The 25,786-nt window shown below is 38.5% G+C and overlaps 1 pseudogene; it reads left to right on the top strand.

Moving 5' to 3' along the window:
* Positions 1-4,437: 4,437 nt before the first annotated feature.
* On the top strand, positions 4,438-21,158 carry LOC100395198 (UDP-GalNAc:beta-1,3-N-acetylgalactosaminyltransferase 2-like; annotated as a pseudogene).
* Positions 21,159-25,786: the final 4,628 nt, after the last annotated feature.

The following is a 25,786-nucleotide window of genomic DNA, read 5'->3' on the forward strand; positions in this document are numbered from 1 at the left end:
AAAACCCCAGAAAATAGTAAACAGAGGACAGTGACATGTGGAACAATATGAATCACGCTAACATACTCGCAATTAGAGTCCCAGAAAGAAGGAAGCAAACAGAAAAACAAAAATTACCAAAAATTTAATTAAAATGTAGAGGAATAATTATACTACTAACCAGAATCTTTACTCAGTGAAAATAGGTCTCAAAAATGAAGGTCGTTCTTCCACAGTTCAGGTCTCTGAAAAACTTTCATCTCCCACTTCAAGTTGTAGTCTAAGAGCATAGCCATCACAAACAAGGACTTCAGGGCTGAGTGTAAAGTCAGTGTGAACACTTGCATTAGTTAATTTTATTTATTATCACAAGCCTGAAAAAACACAGCTCTAGAAAAGGTGATCTCCCCGTGCACACATATAATTTTTTTAAAGGAGAAGGCACTTTGTGAGGCTGAAGCAGGAGGATCATTTGAAGTTAGGAGTTCAAGACCAGTCTGGACATAAAGCAAGACTCTGTCTCTACAGAAATAAAAATTAAAAAGAAGGCAATAGAAAGGGGACAAACAGCACAAAGAAGGCTAAAATGTGCACCAAAAATCAGCACAATGAAAACGATGAATAATGAGCCCGAGAATTCAAATGGATGGGGTACCAGTTTTTGTTACATTCTAAACAACACATTACAAATAAACTATTTTTAGAAACATAAAGTAATTGAGGGAAAAATGAAAAGATTCTCAACCCATTTATTGAGGCTTTCATTTGCTCTTAAAATTTTTTTTTGATTCGTAATAGTTGTATGTATTTATGGGGTACATGTCATGGTTTGACACATGAATACAATGTGTAATGATCAAACCAGAATAATTGAAATATCCATCACCTCAAACATTGATCATTTCTTTGTGTTGGGAGCATTTCCAATCTTCTCTTTGAGCTATTTTGAAATATAAAAGGAGTTATTATTAACTATAGTCACCCTATTGTACTATTGAACAGAAAGCTACAACTTAATCCTTCAATCTAACTGTATTTTTATACCCATTATCCAGTCTCCATTTGTTCTTGATAAAGTTCAATCAAATCTTTTGTGAACACACATTCTCAGGTTTTTGGGATATGATTATCAGCAATTCTCTGTCCTTCTCAGAGAAATCTGAGTGAATTCACTGGAACTTCCAATGCTGACAGTATGCTTCTCTGAATTTCTTGCGATGTATTGCCATTTCCACTTTGAAGTGATTCTTACAGCTATCTAACTTTAATGTATTCTCTTTCCTTTTTATTCCCCAACTCCTTGGTTAAAGGATTTGTCTCCTGGTCAGACAAGATGATGGTGGCTTCACCCAGTGGTCTCCTCTGCACAGTAGGTAGCAGCCTGGGATAGGCAGAACCTTGCTCCAGGGTTTACAAATCCACCTCTCTTCCTCACAGCACAATCAGGAAAATACCCTTTTTTGGTGGGCACCAAGACCCAATCTAAGCTAACGAATCTCTTTGCACTGGGTGTTTGAATCTGCTGTGGAGATACAATCAGTAGGAAAGGAAGTAGAGCGAGTCATTTCAGATCTAGGTGTTCACAAGTTCCCACTGAAATGTACTACTGGTACCTCTTCCCAGGAGCATTTATTGGTACTTTCCAGATATGTTCCTCTTGTAGTCTAAACCATGCCAATTTCTAAAAATTAAAAAAAATGAGAATTGGGTAACCCCTTAACTAAATATAATACTATTTGTTAAAAAACTAAAATGTAAAACAGGCCATACACACAATCTGTAATTATAACAAGTCTACAAAGTTAATACGATCTTCTTTGCAGCAGAATGCAAATAGAAGTCCTCCTTCAGCACCAGGAGTCTTATTATTCTGTCTCCCTATCTAACTGACTTGCTGTCCATTTTATGATTTTGTCCCTATATTTCTGTTTAATGTCTCCTCACCCAGAAGAATGGCACATCTTTATATTTTGATGTTAGCATTTTGTCTTGACTTATTCATAGATACTCCTTAGTATTGCCCTTCCCAGGTCAGACTAGCCCTTTGCTGTATTTTACTTTTTCTGACTGCAAGAGGCATTTGTTCATTCAATAAACATCCATTAAGAGCCCCTCCCCCACTCCCACAGCATTCTAACTCAGCAGTGAGAAAAGTAAGTCTATGGACAGTGCAGTGCTTATAACATTACAGAACAAGTGCTTCTCCTCTGACCAAAGCCAAAGCCTATTAGTGAGCTCGATTAACTCCTTTACCTTAAGTAAGCAAGAAAAGATGCAGCAGAATAGCGTAAGTAAGGGAGATGACTTCAGTGACAGCTGATCTGAACACACGCTTCAGTTAAATTCTAACTTTATAAATATTTATTGAGCTTCTAGGCCGAAGCCGGGAATGGGAGTATGGTGGTGAATAAGGTAGAAAATATCTAGACCTTACTGGCACATACACTTGTAAGACACATGGATATTGAATTAGTGTATGATGAAAATCTTATTAGTTGAAGTGAAGGGCAGTTACCCTAGTGAAGAGTGAGGGAAGATGATTCCAGGCAGAGGAAATAAAACTCACAATGACTCAGAATTGAGAAAGAGCTTGGAATACTGGGTGAACTGAGGGTGGATGGAGGTGGTGAATTGGAACAGGTATAATAGGTGGGGCAAAGGAGGGTGGCAAACAGGTGGAAAAGTGAGCTTGATTCTGAACTGGGAGCCTCTGGGGTCTTGTTAAGAATTTAATTTGTCTTTAAAAATGAGAATATTTAAAAAATTTTAAGCAGGTGAGTTACATGATTAGATTTATATTCTTAACCTAACAATGGATAAAATAAGCAGAATAGAGGACTTTTGTTCAAATATGGCAGATGAAACATTTATATAACTCTAACTGTTCCCCCCAATCCTTTCTAAAATAACAGTAAAGTTATTTTTCAAGAAAGCAGAAACTCTAAATGATAAGAAGAAGAGTAAAAGTGATCCCATCAATACAATTTTGGCACATAATCGTTAGATTCACCAGGATTGAAACGAAGGAGAAAATACTAAGGGCAGCCAGAGAGAAAGGCCAGGTTACCCATAAAGGGAAGACTATTAGACTTACAGCAGATCTCTCAGTGGAAACCCTACAAGCCAGAAGAGAGTGGGGGCCAATATTCAACATACTTAAAGAACAGAACTTTCAGCCTAGAATCTCATATCCTGCCAAACTAAGCTTCACAATTGAAGGAAAAATAAAATCTTTTATGAACAAACAAGTACTCAGAGATTTTATTACCACCAGGCCTGCTTTACAAGAACTTCTGAAAGAAGCATTATACATAGAAAGGAACAACCAGTATGAGCCTTTCTAAAAATATACTGCAAAGTAAAGAGCATCAACATAAAGAAGAATTTACATCAACGAATGGATAAAATAGCCAGTTAACATCAAATGGCAGTAACCCTAAATTTAAATCGACTAAATCCCCCAATCAAAAGATACAGCCGAAACCCAATGGTATATTCAAAGATACACAAAGACTCAAAACAAAGGGTTGAAGAAAAATGTACCAACCAAATGGAGAGCAAAAATAAATAAATAAACAAAAAGCAGGAGTTGCAATTCTCACATTTGATAAAATAAATTTCAGAGCAACAAAGATGCAGTGGTAAAAGGATCAATGCAACAATAAGAGATCTTAATACCCAGATACATAAGACCCATAATGAGATTTAGACTCAACGAGACAGAAAATTAATAAGGATATCCAGGACTTCAACTCAGATCCGGAACAAGTAAACTCAAGAAATATTTATAGAGTTCTCCATTTTAAATACACAAAATATTGATCGGCCATTATTAATACCCATTTTTAGAATGAAGCAATATTCCTGTTCTCTCTCCCTCTTTTTCTTCCTCTTTCTTCCTCTCCTTCTCTCCTTTTTTTACTTTTCAACATCCTAGTTCCTCACCTCTACTCAATACATTCCTCTGAACACCTGATTCCTTGTGATTCTCCCATCCCACTGAAACCTCCAATCCATTAAAAAAAAAAAAAATTCTGCAAGGTTAAGGAGGATAAGGCCTCAGAAAATGCAACTATCTCTTACCTCAAATTCCTACCACATGCCCAAATTAATTTCAAGCTGATGGTGACCTCACTAATAGTGAGCCTGTAGGGAGATGAGGTGATTTGCCCAAGGTCAGACAGCTGTGAGTGGTAGAGCCAGGGTTCAAGTGTGGGTTTGTGAGACACAGGAGTTCAGGTTTTACCCACTCTGCCATACTGCCGGAAGGCCTCTTCTAAAAAAAAAATTAAAAAATAAAATTTTGGAAGCTGGGAAGCAGATGGCCCAGTGGTAAAGGATTTAACAGACCCAAGAAAACCAAACCAAGGGTGGAAAAGCAGAGAACCAGCCTGATTTATACAACAGAATCCCCAAAAGCTCAGCAGCTAGTGCCACCAGCTGCTTCTAAATGTGGACATGGCAGGAGCCAAGGAGAGCGCTAGAGCCAGGATCGTGGGTCTAACATCTGTTTAAGAAGCAATCTCTGTTCCACATAACTGGACCACTGTGTCTCACCAACTCTGGGAAAAGACTGCAGGCCTATTCTTTGGAAAGGAGGTTTCTGGACTGGAGGACACCCAGGCATGGCTGAGATGAAGGAGTAAGATAGATGTCAACAGACTGGTACTGAGTCCTGGCAAAGTAACTCTTCACTCCTAGACACCCAAAAGCCAACCTCTTGTTCATAAGGCAACTGCGGGTAACATCTCCCATGAGCACCAAAGATGGAGAACTGTCCAGATTCCAGGCAAAATTAGTGCCTGAAGAAAATCTTAGTTCATAGTGTTATTACTCAGCTATTTCCTTTATATAATCTTTTATATATAATCATATATTAGTTTATAGAATTAGTGCCTGAAGTATAACTTACTGCTTACATATATCTAGCTTATATAATCATACTTAATACTTATATCTAGCATACTTAATTCTATATAATCTTTCTACATAATCATATAGGTATTGTAATTGGAGTTGTATTGACACATTTAGTGCTGATTTATATAATCCTTCCATATAACCATACAGTATTTTGTAGTAGGAGGAATGCCTAGAGCAGTCACAGAACAGAAGCAGTACATGGGAAAACAGCCAGACCAGGACAAGAACCAAAGACCCAGGGGGTGGTGTGCCTCCCTGAAAGGGCATACACTGCATGGCAGGCTTGGAGCAAGAGCCTCTCCTCCTGATAAAGGAGCTGTATACCTTGCATCCAGTTCCTGTGGAAAGTAGGCCTCAGGCCTGAGATCCTGGAAGTAACCGAGGGAGAAGAACCTCTCTGGTATGACCAGTCCCAAGAGCTGTACACCCTGTCAGTCTTTTCTCGCTTCTGTGCTACCTCAAATCATCCTCCATAAATACCTTAAGAGAAGAACATAAGTCTGTCAGCTCCCACTGCATTGGCTTACAGTATCCTTCTGTTAGAAATCCTTTGAAGTCTCCAGTCTCCAGATAGTAAGTGATGCGCACGACACCTGTTGCACACAGCCCACCTCCTTGCCTCAATGACCTAATAGGGGTGGTCCCCTTTTCTGTACTACTACTTCCCACGGCATGGCCTCCTACTGCGCATGGCCCACCTCTCTGCCCAAGTGACTTAATGGGGTGGCCCCCTCACTTGTGACTCATGTGATTATGCATGCCCTATTACTAAGCCTATAGATGATGACCTCACTCACGACTCTGCCCCCTGCTTATACCTAATAAATACAGATGCTTCTGGGCATTTGGGGCTCTCACTGGTCTCCGCTCACGGGTTCATGGCCCCCGGAGTCCAGCGGCTCTTCACCAGATCTTCAGTGTCCTGTCTCTTTACTTCTTGGATCCTGCACCTCAGCACAGCATAAGGGACACCCCACGACCCTGTGGGGCCTAACAGCCCTGCAGCAACAATGTAGCATGATCTCCTTTAAAGAACCTTTTCGACTCAGGAGAAAGCCCTAAAACTACCAACATCAGAGGCTCCACAACTGCTGTTACTGCAAATGATTTTTTTTGTTATGAAACTATTAATGAGATTTTATTAATTTTCCCCCAATAGATTCCTTTAAATGTTATATTAAAATTTACATTAATAATTATAATTTTATTTTTCATTTTAATTTTTATATGTCATTTTGAATATTTTAGAATATAACTTTCTTGAAAATATATAAACCCAATTTTAATTTATATATTTAATGTAAATACAGTCATTTCATACTCATGAAGTTAAGCTCCCTTTGAATACAATTACATTTTATTTCTTAATCCTTTAGTAAGAATGAATTCAAATTGAAAAATAGAAAATATAAAAGTAGAGCTCAGGGGAAAAGGGCATAAGGAAATAAGAAATGTTCAACAGGGCAGCCTGCTTATGTCAATAAAAACTGGAAACAACAAAAATAAGATTTATATTGAGCATGACCCACATAAAAATTGTAAATTGTAAGCAGGGCCTCGGCATGGTGAGTCACACTTGTAATCCCAGCACTTTGGGAGGCTGAGGCAGTAAAATTGCTTGAGCCCAGGAGTTCCAGACCAGCTTGGGCAACAAAGTGAGACCCTGCCTCCAGAAAAAAATTTTTAAAAATTAGCTGGGCATGATGACGCAAGCCTGTGGTTCCAGCTACTCAGGAGGCTGAGGGGGAAGGATCGATTGGGCTCAAGAGATCAAGGCTGCAGTGAGTCGTGATCACACCAGTGCACCCCAGACTGGATGACAGAGTGGGATCCTGTCTCAAAAAACCCACAACATTGTAAACAAGATATTACCTATTTTTCATTATAAAAAATAAAGATTTAATGACTGGCCAAAATAATGAAAATGAAAAAAATTATTTTATCAAGTCCACAACTTAAACCAAATGAAATCCCTGCAATTTTATATAAATGAAGATTTAATGAAGATATTACTATAAGAGATGGTCAAAATCACAACATAAGTGATAGGCATATGCTGAAAATAAAATATAAAATATGATATGACTATCTTTAAACTTTGAACAATTATTGTTTCACTCCCAAATATACATACAGTGGCTTTTTCTTTTCTTTCTTTCTTTCTTTTTCAGACAGGGTCTCACTCTGCCCATGCTGGAGTACAGTGGCATGATCACAGCTCACTGCAGCCTCAACCTCTCAAGGCTCAAGTGCTCCTCCCACCTCAGCCTACTGACTATCTGGAACTACCGGCACATGCCACTATGCCCAGCTAATTTAGTTTATTTTTTGTAGAGACAGATCTTACAATATTGCCCAAGCTGGTCTCGAACTCCTGGACTCAAGCGATCCTCCAGCCTCACCCTCCCAAAGTGCTGGGGTTACAAGCATGAGCCACTACACCTGGCCACATTTTGTAACTTTAACAGTTTCACCAAATGTAAATTGATTAAAAATAGTCTAAGAACTACAGTGACCCAATTTGACATTAGTGTTAATAGAATACAAATCATGAGAAAAATCCTAATTTTAATGTAAGTAATATTTTTAAATTTTTCAGTGTTTAGTTATTAGATGGCATTTTGGCCTCCATTTGTACTCTCTGTAGTTAGCAATGGACTAGAGACTGGTCAACAGTCATTAAATCAGAACCCATTAACTTAACCAGGTGTGAACTCATTAACTTAACCAGAGGATCCTGTGGACCTGATAACCACCCTTAATACTTCATTGTGATCATTTGGCAAGCAATAATGCAAGCAAATGAACCTGAAGAGATTCAGCCAGGATGAAAGAAATCAGAGAGAAAAGATGCATGAAAGGAAGATGGTCTCTAAATCACTGGCTCACATCAGAATCACCTTCATGAAACATTGAATACAGTAGACAGGGCTAATAAAATTTTTCACCCAGAAAAGGTTTGGCCAAATAGTTTCCAGACTATTTGCAAATCTGGGGTGGTAATGAGTTGCTTGTTTACTTTTGTTATTATTTTTTCTTAAAAAATAGTGATTCTAATGTGTGGAAGCAATTGCAATAAAGTACTCTAGGTATGACTTAGTGGTATCATCTCATTGAAAAATACCCCAACCTCATCTTATCTGCAATGGAAATAGAGTATTTATTTCTTTAGTGCATATAGTGAAAACAAATTACAGCTGTCAGAAATGATAGCTAGATTACTTGTAGAAAACCCTTCCCTTAAAGCTGTAAATCACCAGTGTTAGCACAATTGTGTAAATTTCCTCTTTATTCCACTTTTATTCTTCTCCCTGTCTATATCTCCCCTCCTCTTTATTTATTTAATTGTCCCCCTTATAAAGGTTTCCCCATGCTGACATTTCAAATAATGCTTCTCATTAAAATTTAAAGATATTTTCACATTTTTGAACATAGGAACCATCAAAAATATGTGGCCTTTGTGATATAATTATTGTTTAGATTTGTGACATATTAGGAAAGAAGGTATTTTTAGTTTTGACATTTGAGGAAGTTTTTACCTGTATTAAAACATACGTCATAGTCTTCATTAGGATTCTTATTCGAACATGAAAAAGTAGCAAGAAAACACAAATAGCAGCAACAGTGAAGAGCACTGACTTAGGTCAAACAGACCTCAATTTAACCTAAGCTCCCCCTTTGCCAGCTGTGGGACATAAAACAACTGGCTTAACCTTCACTCATCTAAATTTCCTCATCTGCCAAGTGGGTGTAATAGTAGTTCCTATCTCCCAGAGATACGAGAATAATCTGTGTGATGTCCTTGGAATTGTGTGAGGCACACAGACAAGCTTGTGGACATTATTATTGATCTCAATGTTTTTGTTATCATTAGTCATTATTTTTAATTGACTCTGAGTTACTTTTATAAAATAAAATAATACATGCCCGACACGGTTTGGCTGTGTCCCCACCCAAATATCATCTTGAATTATAGTTCCCATAATTCCCATGTATTGTGGGAGGGACCCAGTGGGAGATAATTGAATCATGAGAGCAGTTCCCCCTATACTGTGTGTGGTAGTGAATAAGTCTCATGAGATCTGATGATTTTATAAGGGATTTCCCTTTTTGCTTGGCTGTCATGCTCTCTTTGCCAGCCACCATGTAAGATGTGCCTTTGTTTTTCCCCTCGCCTTCTGCCACCATTGTGAGATCTCCCCAGCCATGTGGAACTGTGAGTCCTTTAAACCTCTTTTTCTTTATAAATTACACAGTCTTGGATATGTCTTTATCAGCAGCGTGAAAACAGACTAATACAATGCTCATAATAGAAAAATGTAGATTGTAGAGAAGCACAAAATAAAGTCTTCTTCCTGACTGCTACTACCCACATGTCTGTTAATGGCTTCTTATGTATCATCTCTCAAATTATTTTAGGAACAAGATTATATATGATCCTTTCTGAAGCTTGATGCAGAGCAATCAGACCTTGCCCTCTGCTTGCACTTTTGTCACTAAACATTTTATCTTGAATGACTTTCTCTATTCACACATATACATCACTCTCATTCTTTATAATAACTGTATCATATTGCATTGCATACATCTACTACAATTTATATAAACATTCTTTTGCAGCCATTTTTTTTTTCAATTTTGGCTGTCAGGAAGTGTCCTTGTGTAGTCAAATTTCTGTATTAAATTATGTGTATTTTCTACTTTGGTATATTTTGCTGAATTACCCTCCCAAAAAGTTTGTACTTATTTACTTCAGTGGCATTTAATGCATTTGGGTATGACTCTGAAAACATATATGCAAATAATACGTTTAAAATAGATTTTTTTCTGAGACAGAGTCTCACTCTGTCACCCAAGCTGGAGTGCAGTGGTACAATCTCAGCTCACTGCAACCTCCACCTCCTGGGTTCAAGTGATTCTCCTGCCTCAGCCTCCTGAGTAGATGGGATTGCAGACATGCACCACCACGCCAGCCTGGCTAATTTTTGTATTTTTGTAGAGATGGGGTTTCACCATGTTGGCCAGGCTGGTCTGGAACTCCTGATCTTGTGATCCACCTGCCTTGGCCTCCCAAAGTGCTGGGATGACAGGCATAATCGACGGTGCCCAGCCTGAAATAGATTTTTAAATTAAATTCACAAGGCATATGCTTTGCTTTAGCAGGGTTCATGACCCTTTGTGATAATTTTTGAAAGACGTAGGTTCTTATCTTTTTGATGATGTGCATTCAAGAAAGTGCTCATGTGTGCACACTTTTAGAGGAAGCATGTCTTTGGGAGACTGAACAATGGCCAGCCAATAATGTTCACACACCAATCCTTTGATTTTAGCCCAGTGAAACTCACACCAGACTTCTGACCTCCAGAGCCAAGATTATAAAGGTGTGTTGTTTTAAATCACTAAGTTTATGGTAATTTGCTAGAATAGCAGTAGGAGACAAACGATCCATGTAACCCCAGATGAGGATTCAGCTATGTGGGCACATGTCCCTCTGTAAGAATGTTTGAGAGCACAGCTTTAGAAAACCAAAAGCTGGCTGGGCACAGTGGCTCTTGCCCGTAATCCCAGTACTTTGGGAAGTTGAGCTGGGAGAATCACTTGAGGCCAGGACTTTGAGACCAGTCTGGCCAATGGGGTGAAATCCTGACTCTACAAAAAATACAAAAATTAGCCAGGCATGGAGGTGCATGCCTGTAATCCCACTACTCAGGCAGCTGTGGTAGGAGAATCCCTTGAACCTAGGAGATGGAGGTGGCAGTAAGCCAAGATGGTGCCACTGCACTCCAGCCTGGGTGACCCCTAGACTCCATCTCAAAAAACAAACAACAACAACAACAAAAACCCAGAAAACCAAAAATCTTTAGTACACAAAGCAGATAAACATTGAATCAGTCACATTTTGAGCAATAAGGATGGACCTGGAGGTCAGGATGCTAAGAAAAATAATGCAGACATGGAAAGACAAATACTGGATGATCTCCCTTATATGTAGAATGTGAAATAGTCAAACCGATAGAAGCAGAGACTGGGTGGTTCTCAGGGGTCAAGGTAAGAAGGGATAAGTGGGGAGGTGTTGGTCAAAGGGTACAAAGTTTCAGCTATACAAGACTGATAAGTTCTGGAGCTCTTTTGTAGATCACAGGGTCTATGATTGACGATATTACACTGAAAGCTTAAAAACCTTCTAGGAGGATAGATCTCATATTAAATCCTCTTTCCACAAAAGGAACGACTGAACAGAAACTAAAATGAACAGGAGGTAATTCTAGAGACAGCAAATAAGTTTGTTGCATTTATTGTTGGTCATGGTTTCATGGGTATATCCTTATTTACAAACACATCAAGTTTTATACATTAAAAATCTACAACTTTTTGCTTGTGGTCCCAGTTACTAAGGAGGCAGAGGCAGAAGTATCCCTTGAGCCCAGAGTTCAAGGCTGCAGGAAGCTATGATGGCGCCACGGCACTCCAGTCTGGGCAACAAAGCAAGACTGTCTCCAAAAGCAAAAAGAAAAAAATTCACAACTTTTTGTTATGTCAATCATACATCAATAAAGTGGTTTAAAAAATGTTGAGCAGGCCACTCCACCTCCCCATCCTCCACTGCCCTAAACTCCAGCTGCCTCTGTGGAAGGCTCAGTGTTTCAGGAAGCAGATTGAAAACTATTCCTTTAGCAAATGAAACAAGCTTTCCTTTAAAGTTTGAGCTTATATTTGTAAATCTGATCTTAAAAGAAAAAGAAAATGTATTTTCACTTGGTAAGTTTATTTCTGTCTTTTGTTTTTTGAGGCAGTCTCATTCTGTCACCCAGGCTGGAGTGCAGCAGCGAAATCATAGCTCATTGCAGCCTGGATCTCCTGGGCTCAGTTCATCCTACCACTTTAGCCTCCTGAGTAGAAGCAAACATGGGTGCATGCCACCATACTCATCTGATTTATATATATTTATATTTAGTAGGGATGAGGTCTTGCTATGTTGTCCAAGGTTGTCTCAAACTCCCAGGCTCAAGCAATTCCCTTGCCTCAGCCTCCCAAAGTACTGGGATTACAGGCATGAGCCACCATGCTCAGCCTTGTTTTTTTTTTTTTTTTTTTTTTTTTTTTGCATCTATTTTCAGGGAAGCTACTGTGCCAGGCTCTGGTACATAGTAGTATACAAGACACACTCTCCCTCCCCCAACCCCACACACAGGTTAACATGCAGTCAGGAATATAGCCAATTTCAATGTAAAATGACAAATGTTTTGATAGGGAAAGAGTAGGGAGCTGTGTGGATGATCAGAAGGGTTACTGCCCATGGTCTTATATGAGGAGCAGGTTAACAGAGATCTTGAAGATGTCCAAGCTGAGAACAAGCAGAGTGACCCAGACCAGCTTGCACCAGTGCAAGCATAGAGGAAGGAATTGGGCAAGGGAAAGAGGGTAGAATGTAGAGATAATTATTCCCATTGAAAGAACAGCATATCCAAAGACTTAGAAGTGAGAGTCGGGTAAATTTGGAAAACCAGAGGTAGTTTGGCATGGCTGAAGCACAGAATGCCATGGCAAAATGGAAGACAGAGAGGCTGAAGCTTCTGAAGGACCTTGCTGTTTCTATAAAGTTACTTCCGGTTTATAATCTTGACCAGGCATAGCCCGTCCTGTAGATCTGGGGTGGGGCCTCATTTGTATTTTGAAGAACTGCTGTGGCCAGAATGAGGAGGACAGATGAGAAGGAGCAGCGACAGAGGTGGGACGAGCAGTGACCGGACTACTGCAGGAATCAAAGCTCATCTCGGTGGACATAGACCCAAGAGAATGACAGGAAGAAATGTTTAGGTCACATGCTTGGCAGGGCCTAGTGATGAGTGGATTATTAGGGAACGTGGCAGGAAAAGAGAAATTCCAAAAAGACACCCAGATTCTTGTCAGGGAACCTAGGAAGCTTCTATCCTAGAAGTTTTGTGTTTGAGGACTTGGAGGTGGGTATTCCCTCGGAGATGTCTAGTAATCTGACGCAAAAATAGATCTGAAGCCTCAGAAATTAATTTGGGGTAGAGCTAGAGACTTACAGATTACAATGAATACCTGTTATATTTGTTACAAGCATAAGTGTAATGTAATCAATTACACCTTGTAAGGGTTAAGCAAAGCAGAGTGGCTCACACCTATATTTCTGCACTTTGAGAGGCCAAGGAAGGAAGATCACTTGAGCCCAGGGGTTTGAGACCATTCTGGGCAACATAGTGAGACCCCATATCTGCCAAAAAGTTAGCCACTGGAATGGTGCACACCTATGGTCCCAGCTACTGGGGAAGCTGACCCAAGAGGCTCACTTGGGCCCAGGAGTTTGAGGTTGTAATGAACCATGATCATGCCACTGTACTCCAGCCTGGGTGACAGAGCAACAAGAACAAAAGCAAAGAGAGTTTATTAAATTACCTAGGGAGAGGATGTAGAATGGAAATAGAGTTTAAGACAGAATTCTGGGGAAACCTGAGAATAAAGGAAGACAAGCCACTATGAGGCTGAAGAGGCGCAGCTGCCAGGGAGGAGGAGGAAAGGCAGTCAAGTGTGAGGAAGTGGTTAACAGAGCCGGATGCGGTGCCGTTGAGGGGTTAAATATAATGATCACAGAAAATGTCTCTTGAATGTAGTACTGAAGGAGGTCTTGATCTTCACTCAGATATTTCCAATAGTGTAATGGGGGAAGAATAAAATGGGGATGTCAGCATTGTGGGGGTTGGAAAACAAGATTAACCACAGGCTTTCTAATGTTCCTTCCTGTCCTTGACATTCAACCCTGTAAACTACAGCAAGCATGTTCTGTGTTGAGTCCCATCCCTCTTGATTGCTTTTGGCTGGTGGTAAACATTTCATCCTGCAGACACAGCCTTCAGATTCAGAAGCAATTCTAAACATTTCAGACCTAAAAACTGCATCATCTTCATGGTGGGGACTGGGATTAGGCCTCTGACCTATGCTTAGTTTCCAGAGTGTCCGAATTGAGCCTTGGGACTCCCTGGATGCCCACAACACTGTAGCTTTCCTCCTAATTATCAGAAGTGCCCATTACAAGTGGTACTGTCTCACTCATATGTACCTGCTATGTTCCATATGCTGTGCTAAGTACTAAATATATGAAGATGAAAGCACATTCCATAAGGATACAAATTTTTATCTAAAAACAGTTCACTGATGTATCCCCAGCACCTAAAACAGTGCCTGGTACAATGTAGGTCTCGATAAATATTTATTCAATGAATGCCACAGACTGTCTTCTTGAATCCAGTGTACAAGACAAGCATATATACTGACAACTGCAGTATAATATGGCAAGTACTGTTATGGAGGCTCAAGGGAAGCACAGAAGGGGTGTATCTTCCTTAGCCTGTGGATATTTTTTGGTACTCTGGTTCCCAACTAGCATTGGAGCACAAGCCTGAGTCCAGATCTGCCTTCTGACTTGCCAGCCTTTGCCATGCTTCTCTATCCATAAAGCAGAGCCATGTCACTCTGCCCTAAACTACTAGCTTCAGTCAAGGCACCCTCTGCCATTAAGGCACTGCCACTGTCATGACCAAGAGTGTATATTGCTCCTGACCATAGGTAGGCACTCACACCTACCAGGTCAGATCACACCTACCAGGTCAGAGTCCTCAGAGAGATGAATGCCAATCCCAATGGCAACTTATTAGACATTGTATCTGGGACAGCTGGCTGAGCTCTTAGAGGGCAAGGCACATTGCCAGGAGAATGCCTCTAGCACCAGCCATACTCCTGCCCCTGTGTTGCCTGCCTTAAAATCCCAGTGTGACTCACAGGATGTTCAAGCAAGTTCTCTAGGAATTAACAATCCACCTGCTAGCCCAGCTCATTTGCTTTCCAGCACATGTTACTAGGAACAACAAAGTGTCATCATAAAGAGAGGGAGGTGGTGGAAGGAGCATGAGCTTGCAGCCCAGACAGCTTGTTTGCCTTCTTTGTATGACTTCAGGCAAGTCACCTTAATTCTCTGGTTCCCCATCTCTCCCTTCCTAATTTTGACATATCAGATGTACAGAAAAGTTGCAAGAATAGTAAAAAGAATTCCCAGAAATTCTTCATCCAGATTCCCAAAATGGTAACCATTTCTGCAACTGCTTCATCGTTTTCTGTTATCTGTGAGTGCTTGTGTGCACATAGACCATGCATCTCAATTGTTTTCTGAACCACTTAAGGAGTTGCAGACACCCTCTTTCCCCTAAATACTTTAATATGTATTTCTAAAAACAAGAAATTCCTCAAGTAACCAGAGTACAGTTTTTAAAATAGAAAATTAACATTGAAACAAATACTATTATTTAATCTACAGACCTTGTTAAATTTTGTCATTGTTTCAAAAATGTCCCTTATAGCAAAAGAAAATCCCAGATCATGCATTTAATTCAGTTGTCACGTTCTTTTTTTTTTTTTTTCACTCTTCTGCTGAAAGAGAAAGTTGTCATGTTTTTAAAGATTAATCCGGAACATCTTCTGAGCTTTCTTTGAATTTCATGATATTGACATTTTTATAAAGTATAGCACAGTGATTTTGTAGAATGACTGTATGGTTGGATTTGTCTGATGTGCCCTCAAGGATAGATTCAGATTATTCACTTTTGGCAGAATGACACAGAAGTGATGCTGAGCTCTTCTCAGTGCATCAAATAAGAGGTATGTATTAGTTTGTTTTCACGCTGCTGTAAAGAAATACTTGAGACTGGGTAATTTAGAAAGGAAAGAGGTTTAATTGACTCACAGGTCTGGGGAGACCTCAGTAAACTTACATCTTGGAGGAAGGAGAAGTAAACACCTTCTTCACAAGGCACCAGCAGACAGAAGAGCAGAGGAGGAACTTTCAAATGCTTAGAAAACCATCAGGTCTCATGAGACCTCACTCACTATCATGAGAATAGCATGGAAGTAACCACCCCCATCACCTAATCACCTCCCACCTGGTCTTTCCCTTGACACATGGGGATTGTAGGGATTACAATTCAAGATGAGGTTTGGGTTGGGACACAGAACCAAACCGTATCAAGGTATATGCTAATGGTTAGTCTCATTGCTAGTAATGTTAACTTTGACCATTTTCTAATGTGGCATTGTGTAGTTTTCTCAACTGCTATATTTTACCCCTTGTATTGAAAGAAAGATCTTGTGGGGATGTCCATTACTCTTTAAACAAGAAGAATTAATTATTATACTGGCTGGCAAATATTGATTTTTGTAATTCCAACATTCTTTCTATACGTATGAGTTGGCAATCTCTTGTAAGGAAGAGTTTACTTTGTCTCCCAATTTGCTTGTTTTACTCAAGACATGTGAAATTCAATTTACTAATAGAGTAAAATCCTTTAATTTTCTATCTTTATTTTGATACTCAAATTGTCCCTAGTTTTGCCAATGGGAGCCCCTTCAAGCTGGCTCTTTTACCTTTTGGTAAAATTGAATTCGTAAATTGAATTTCACAAGTCATCCTTTGGTATGATGAAATGCCCCAGGTTTATCTTATTCTTTCTGTAAACTACATTTGCTTGGCCATTTTGTTTTTTCAGAGAAACCTGGCTCTTGTTGGTGAAGAATGGTATTTAGAAAACAAGATCTGGTACTAAGAGGTGAACCCCACTGTTAGTGGGATTTCATTTTATCTAGGTATTCTCAGAGGACAGATCTGAGCGGAAAGGGAAAGAGAGAGTCAGGGAGGTGGGAGAGAGAGAGACAGAATACAGACATACATACATACATACACATATATTTACCTAGATATATATGTATGTACATACATGTGTAGATCTGTGTATGTGGGTGTCTTTGTGCACAATATATATATAAAGAGGCAATATATATACATACATACATACACATATATGTACAGAATATATACATACATAATGTATTATATATATTTAATGACCAATTATATATTTAAGATTATGCATGTATATACACACATAATGTATATATATATTCTGTACATGTATGTGTATATGTATATATTCTCTCTGTATATACATATATATGTATATATATTCTGTATATATGTGTGTATGTACGTATTCTATCTACTGCATATATATGTATATGCAGTTATGCCTATATATGTATATATTCTGTCTTCCTACAGTTTATATATATTCTCTCTATATATATACTGTGCAGTTATATGCACAGAGACACACACCCACATATACAGACCTACACACATCTATATCCATTTGTACCAATTTGTCTATGTCCCCACGAGTCACACTGACAGCTCCAATTCTACTTCCCTTTTCAGATTTATCACTGTCTTCTCCAACAGGGAGAACTCTGGATCCTGATATCAACAAAGCGTGTATTTATTTATTTGTTCCATTCTGCAATCAACGAGTAGCTCCAGAATCAGTAACCTATATTTTTGGGGAAAAAAGGTCTACTAATTAGAGTTCAATATTTGTTTAGTGGGTTTTTGCCTTTAGTGTGAAGGCAAGTCATCTAGATATTGTGTTCAATATTTGCTTGAGTTAATTTTTTTCTCCCTTCTTGAGAGTGATTATATTATTCATTTGATTTATGTGGGTCAGTTCATTTGTTTTCAGTTGCATTCAGTTTTAGGCTATCCCCCTTCTTTTTGGATTTTAAAATTTTCATTTATTTATTTATTTGAATGTGGGAAACATTAACATTATGGGTTAAATTGTTTCCCACCTCCTATCGCCTAATTCATTATTGAGTTCCTAAGCTGCAGTACCTCAGAACTCACCCTTATTTGGAAATAGAGTGGCTGCAGGTGTAATCAGATAAGTTAAGATGAAGTCATACTGGAGTAGGTGGGTCAGTATGACTGGTGGGACACCAATATGATTGGTGTTCTTATAATAAGGGAGAATTTGGACACAGAGACAGCCATACAGGGAGAACACCATGTGAACTGGAGATCTGCTGCTATGGGCCAGAGAACTACCAGAAGCTGAGAGAGAGGCCTGGAACACATTCTTCAATAGTGTGTTCAAAGGAAGCACAGCCCTGTCAGCACCTGGATGCAGACTTCTAGGCTCCAGAACTGTGAGACCACAAATTTCTGGTGTGTAAACCACTTAGTTTGTGGTACTTTGTTGTGATAGCCCTAAAAACATAACACAATTAATACAGTTTTAAAAGTCAGGTCTATAAAAAGAAGGTATATTCAGAGAAATGACTCCCATTTTCTTCTTTACTTTCTACCCAACTCTCACCATGCCCAGTAGTGATGAGTATCTTAAGCTTAGACTCTTATTTCTTTTCTTCCTGTGTTTCTTTCCACTGAAGCTAATAGTTAAATGTATACGTTTTTATTTTCTCTGGAATTCACTCTATATTAGTTCACACAGATCTTATTCATTCTTTTGTATAGCTGCATAGTAGTCCATTTTGTAGATGTGCCATTTTGTGTGTACATTGTGGGGAAATCCATTTTGGGTGTAGGCATGTTCATTTTGAAGAATAGTTTCTTCAACTATTCTCCTATGTGTGAGCATTTAGGCATTTTCAATTATTTTTCAATACAAACAATGCTGCAATGAATAACCTTGTGCATTTATATTTTTGTATTGGCAAAGGTATATCTTTGGAGTAGATTTCTAGAAGTGGGATTCTTTGATCGAAACTTAAATACACATGTAGTTTTGTTAGGTATTGTGAAATTTCCCTCAAGAAGGCTGCATTCTCATTAGCAACATATGAGGGATCCTGTTTTTCCACAGCCTAACAAACAGAGCGTGTTATATATTTTTAGATGTTTCCTAATCTAATAATAAATAATATATCAGCATAGATTTAATTTGCATTTGTCTTATCATGAATGATGTTAAACCTTTTTCCATCCATTTTTATGCCCTTTTGCAAATTGTTTCTATATTTCCTTACACTTTTCATTTGGATTTTAAAAATCCTTTTACTCTCAGTTTTGAAGAATATTCTATATATTACAGAATTTTGCCCTTTTTCTGTATGATAGAAGTGTTTTCATCCAGTATGTCAGTGGTGTTTTGACTTTGTTTATGATGCTTTTGCTGTGCAGATTTTCTTTTTCATTTTTACATAGTTAAAATAATCTATTTTTAAAAATTACATCTGTATTTGGAGAATCTGTTAGGCCTTTCTGAGCTTAAAGAGTAATTCATCCAGATTTTCTTATTGTACTTGATGGTTTAATTTTTTTTTAAGCATTGGGTTCTTTATCTCTTTGGAGTTTACTCTTTTATGTTATGTGAGTTACGGATCTGATGTTATCTTTTTTTCAAATGGCTACCAGTTGTCCCAGAACCATTTATTAAAAATCACTCTTAGCCTTTGTAATTTAAGATGCTCCCCTTATCATATATTAAGTTTCAAAGATGCTTGGATTTCTTTCTGGACTTTTGTTCTATTCAACTTATCTGTCTACTTCTACTAGTAATGTGCTTTTTAAATTATAGAGGCTTTATAGTATGTTTTCCACCCTGTTTTTTTTTAAACTTAAATGAGGCAAGTATGTTTTATTATCTAGTATAACTAGTATTCCCTCAGAGCTTTTTTTAAATTTTTTTGGGGGAGATATTCTTGCATGTTTATTTTTTCATATGAAGTTTATGGATTTTGTTAGTGATATTGCACTAAATTTGTAAATTTGCTTAGAGAATGACTTATTCTCATTTTTATGATGTTGAGTCTTCCAATCCAAAAATAAGGACGTTGTTTTGTTTGTCCAAGTCTATTTTTACATCATTCAAGAGTGTTTAAAGTTTTGTATAGATTTTTAACATTGTTAAATTTATTTGTAAGTACTTTATCTTTTTTTTTTTGCTAATTTGAATGGGGCTTTCTCTGCCCTTGTGTTCTCCACCTGATTATCATTTATGAAAATGACTGCAGCCTGCTCAAACCTCCAGGGCTGGCCTTGTGGACCAGTTGGCTTTATTTCTTCAGTGGAAACCTAGTCACTATGATGTAGTAGTTGGCAGGTTGTCAGCTTGCAATAACCATGAACTTCAAAATGTGATAAGAAGCACCTGGCTGAAGCATTGGATACAGAATCCTGCATTAAGTTCATAATAGGTGCTTATAGCTGCTAAGCGCCTGTGGAAGACCAGGAGGATCCCTACTACTGAAAATCGCAAATCCAGTTTTGAATCGGGAAATCGCAGCATTCCGTCTTTAAGAGGACACTTCATCAGGGCTCTCTGAAGACCGAGTTGTCAATGTGAGTTTCCAAGTCCTCTACTTGATCACTATTACCAAGTCCTCTACCTTATCTCTATTTCCAAGTGTTCTGCATTCCCAGTGATGTGGGTTTCCAGAGGAAAGTCACTGTCAAGCTTTCTCAGGCAGAATAGGAGGAGGCCCTCTTCATTGGTCACTTGAATCCTCCAAGCTGTGGTGTGCAGGCGAACAAGCTTTATACGAGCACATGGAACAATTCATTTTACCAGAGAGCTTTAAATGTACAATCATATGGGAGAGCCAAGACCTCCACAGCTTTGTGTTAAGAAATCTTAATTTTGTTAAGATGTTTTGTGTTAACAAAGTGTCAGTGAATATGGAGTGGGAATTCTTGGAGTCATTACAGCTGGGGAGGGTGCACTGCCTAGTGAATTATTGGAAGGTGTGGAGGGAGTTGGAGTGGTTTTATATAAGCAGTATCCAGGAAGGTGATGCTCTCTTACACATCCCTCAAAGACTTATTGATTATCTAAGTAATCTCCATGGAGAAGATGCCTACTGAAGGAGGAAAACAGCATCTATGATGATATTGTTTTTGTGGATTTTGTCCAAACTTATTGAAATATACCTGCAAAATTATTGAACTTTATAGATGGACTATAGAAACAACCAACTTTGATTTGTTACTAAAGACAGATGATGACTGTGAGATAGGCTTGGAAACTGTATTTAAGAGAATTTCTCAAAAGAATATGAATGGGTCTAATTTTGGTGGGGATATTTCAGACTGAATTGGGTAGTTGACAGAACCAGGAAGTGGCAGGAGTTGGAACACCTTGGTCATGCTTACCCTGCCTTTGCATGTGGGTCAGGGTATGTGATCTCCAGGGTCATGCTGGCAGGCAACTCCAGGAGGTTACTGACCTGTCAGGGTGAAGATGTAAGCATGGGCACTTGGATGGCAGCCACAGGACCTAAAAGATACCCCCTCAGCATGTGGCTGTGTGCAAAGACTTGTCAGACAGGAGCTGACCGAACTGTGGAAACTGAAGGAATTGTGTGGTGATCCTTGTCAATCTGAAGCAAGATAACAGGGATTTGAATTAGCAGTGTCTAAACTTGGGGTGAATGATATGGTTTGGCTGTGTCCCCACCCAAATATAATCTTGAATTGTAGCCCCCACAATTCCCACATGCCATGAGAGGAACCTCGTAGGAGGTAATCAGATCATGGAGGCAGATCTTTCCTGTGCTATTCTCGTGATAGTGAATAAATCTCACAAGGTCTGATGGTTTTAAAAATAGGAGCTTCAATGCACAAGTTCTCTCTTTCTCATTGTCTGCTGCCATCCATGTAAGATGTGGCTTGCTCCTCCTTGCTTTCCACCATGATTGTGAGGCTTGTCCAGCCACGTGGAACTGTAAGTCCATTAAACCTCTTGCTTTTGCAAATTGCCCAGTCTTCAGTATGTTTTCATCAGCAGTGTGAAAAAGGACTAATACAGTAAATTGCTACCAACCGAATGGGGTGCTGTTGAAAAGATACCCAAATGTGGAAGCAACTTTGGAACTGGGTAATAGGCAGAAGTTGGAACAGTTTGGAGGGCTTAGAAGAAGATAGGAAAATGTAGGAATGTGTAGAACTCCCTAGAGACTTTTTTTTTTGTCTGTAATTTAGTATGTATCTCTAAAGGATAAGCATTCTTTACAAAATATAAAAATCCACAATGCCATTATCATACCTTATAAATTAACAATATTTTCTTAATAGTATCAAATATCCAGTCAGTACTCAATTCTCCTCCACAGTGTCATAAAATAATTTCTCATTATAGCGTATTTGAATCAAGATCCAGATGAAGTCCATGTACTGTGATTTGTGGATATGTCTTTTAAGACCCTTTTAATCTATAGTTTTTCCTTTCATCTCTTTTTTATTGTCTTTGAAACTAATTTATTTATAGTTTTTTTTTAAAGTTTTTTGTCCTGTAGAGATTTCCAGAGCCTGAATTTTGCTGATTGTATCATCAGGTGTCATTTACCATGATCTTCTGTCATTCTGTATTTTCTATGAGAATTTCTTTCACTTCCAGAGTGGAGGAAGCTGTGCACTTTCATCCTCTAGAGGTGCACTCTCTGTGATATAAGCAGCTATTGATAATCTTTGCCAAGATTTATTAATTTATTAATGATTGCAAAAGGGTGAAGCTCTAACTCCATAATTTCTTCTTCAATTATTAGCTGAATAACATTATAAAGAAAAACTATTTGGCTACCTCAAGGAACAGTTTATATGAAAGACAACAAATAACTTGATCCTGTCTCTTTATTTACCAGTTTTCAAACCAATGAATTGTTTCATTGGCATTCCCACTAGGGAAACAAATAGTATTTTTTTTAAGTATCATTATCATAATGGATTTAAGTATATTGGATATATTTATATCCATTGATGTTATTCTTATTGAAGCTCAACTCATCTTATTTTTGGTAATGGGAGCCTATTCAAGTGAGATATCAAGCCCTCTCAAAATAAACGTAATAGTCTTAGTTAGTTTCTTGGCTTTCTGATATAACAAAATGCTCAAGATTTCTTTTTTTTTTTAATTGCATTTTAGGTTTTGGAGAACATGTGAATAACATGCAAGATAGTTGCATAGGTACACACGTGGCAGTGTGATTTGCTGCCTTCCTCCCCTTCACCTATATCTGGCATTTCTCCCCATGCCATCTCTCCCTGACTACCCACCCCCTGCTGTCCCTCCCTTATTCCTCCCAACAGACCCCAGTGTGTAGTGCTCCCCTCCCTGTGTCCATGTGTTCTCATTGTTCAACACCCGCCTATGAGTGAGAACATACGGTGTTTCATTTTCTGTTCTTGTGTCAGTTTGCTGAGAATGATGTTCTCCAGGTTCATCCATCTCCCTACAGAGGACACGAACTCATCATTTTTGATTGCTGCATAATATTCCATGGTGTATATGTGCTACATTTGCCCTGTCCAATCTATTATCGATGGGCATTTGGGTTGGTTCCAGGTCTTTGCTATTGTAAACAGTGCTGCAATGAACATTTGTGTCTATGTGTCCTTATAGTAGAATGATTTACAATCCTTCGGATATATACCCAGTAATGGGATTGCTGGGTCAAATGGAATTTCTATTTCTAGGTCCCTGAGGAATTGCCACACTGTCTTCTGCAATGGTTGAACTAATTTACACTCCCACCAGCAGTGTAAAAGTGTTCCTATTTCACCACATCCTCTCCAGCATCTGTTGTCTCCAGATTTTTTAATGATTGCCATTCTAACTGGCATGAGATGGTATCTCAATGTAGTTTTGATTTGCATTTCTCTAATGACCAGTGATGATGAACATTTTTTTCATATGTTTGTTGGCCTTATGTATGTCTTCTTTTGTAAAGTGTCTGTTCATATCCTTTGCCCACTTTTGAATGGGCTTGTTTGTTTCTTTCTTGTAAATCTGTTTTAGTTCTTCGTAAATTCTGGACATCAGCCCTTTGTCAGATGGGTAAACTGCAAAAATTTTTTCCCATTCTGTTGGTTGTTGATTCACTCTACTGACTGTTTCTTTTGCATGCAGAAGCTGTGGAGTTTGACTAGGTCCCATATGTGTATTTTGGCTTTTGTTGCCAAAGCTTTTGGTGTTTTAGTTATGAAATCCTTGCCTACTCCTATATCCCAAATAGTTTTGCCTAGATTTTCTTTTAGGGTTTTTATGGTGTTAGGTCTTATGTTTAAGTCTTTAATCCATCTGGAGTTAATTTTAGTGTAAGGTGTCAGGAAGGGGTCCAGTTTCTGCTTTCGGCACATAGCTAGCCAGTTTTCCCAACACCATTTATTATACAGGGAATCCTTTCCCCATTGCTTGTTTTGGTCAGGTTTATCAAAGATTGTATGATTGTGGATATACTCTTTTGCCTCTGATGCCTCTGTTCTGTTCCACTGGTCTATATCTCTGTTTTGGTACCAGTACCATGCTGTTTTGATTACTGTAGCCTCATAGTATAGTTTGAAGTCCGGTAGTGTGATGCCTCCTGCTGTGTTCTTTTTACTTAGAATTGACTTGGCTATGCGGGCTCTCTTTTGGTTCCATATGAAGTTTAAGGTGGTTTTTTCCAGTTCTATGAAGAAGGTCATTGGTAGCTTGATGGGGATAGCATTGAATCTGTAAATTACTTTGGGCAGTATGGCCATTTTCACGATATTGATTCTTCCTAACAATGAACATGGAATGTTTCTCCATCTGTTTGTGTCCTCTCTTATTTCGTTGAGCAGTGGTTTGTAGTTCTCCTTGAAGAGGTCCTTTACGTTCCTTGTTAGTTGTATTTTTAGGTATTTTATTCTCTTTGTTGCAATTGTGAATGGCAGTTCGTTCTTGATTGAGCTCTCTTTAAGTCTGTTATTGGTGTATAGGAATGTTTGTGATTTTTGCACATTGATTTTATATCCTGAGACTTTGCTGAAGTTGCTTATCAGTTTCAGGAGATTTTGGGCTGAGATGATGGGGTCTTCTAGATATACTATCATGTCATCTGCAAATAGAGACAATTTGGCTTCCTCCTTTCCTATTTGAATACCCTTTATTTCTTTTTCTTGCCTGATTGCTCTGGCTAGAACTTCCAGTACTATATTGAATAGGAGTGGTAAGAGAGGGCATTCTTGTCTAGTGCCGAATTTCAAAGGGAATGCTTCTAGTTTTTGCCCATTCAGTATGATATTGGCTATTGGTTTGTCATAAATAGCTTTTATTATTTTGAGATATGTTCCGTCAATACCGAGTTTATTGAGGGTTTTTAGCATAAAGTGCTGTTGAATTTTGTCAAAGGCCTTCTCTGCATCTATTGAGATACTCATGTGGTTTTTGTTTTTAGTTCTGTTTATGTGGTGAATTACGTTTATAGACTTGCGTATGTTGAACCAGCCTTGCATCCCCAGGATGAATCCTATTTAATCATGGTGGATAAGCTTTTTGATGTGCTGTTGCAATCAGCTTGCCAGTATTTTATTGAAGATTTTTGTGTCTATGTTCATCATGGATATTGGCCTGAAGTTTTCTTTTCTTGTTGAGTCTCTGCCGGGTTTTGGTATCAGGATGTTAGTTGGTCTCATAAAATGATTTGGGAAGGATTCCCTCTTTTTGGATTATTTGGAATAGTTTCAGAAGGTATGGTAACAGTTCCTCTTTGTGTGTCTGGTAGAATTCGGCTGTGAACCCATCTGGACCCGGGCTTTTTTTGTGTGGTAGGCTCTTAATTGCTGCCTCAACTTCAGATCTTGTTATTGGTCTATTCATGGTTTCGACTTCTTCCTGGTTTAGGCTTGGGAGGATGCAAGTGTCCAGGAATTTATCCATTTCTTCCAGGTTTACTTGTTTATGTGCATAGAGTTGTTTATAATATTCTCTGATGATGGTTTGAATTTCTGTGGAATCTGTGGTGATTTCCCCTTTATCATTTTTCATTGCATCTATTTGGTTATTCTCTCTCTCTCTCTCTCTTTTTTTAATTAATCTGGCTAGTGGTCTGTCTATTTTGTTGATCTTTTTGAAAAACCAGCTCCTGGATTTATTGATTTTTTGAAGGGGTTTTCATTTCTCTATCTCCTTCAGTTCTGCTCTGATCTTAGTTATTTCCTGTCTTCTGCTAAGTTTTGAGATTTTTTTTTTACCTTGCTCCTCTAGCTCTTTCAATTTTGACA

The sequence above is a fragment of the Callithrix jacchus genome, chromosome 4 (assembly GCF_049354715.1).
Source record: "Callithrix jacchus isolate 240 chromosome 4, calJac240_pri, whole genome shotgun sequence".
Lineage (NCBI taxonomy): Eukaryota > Metazoa > Chordata > Mammalia > Primates > Cebidae > Callithrix > Callithrix jacchus.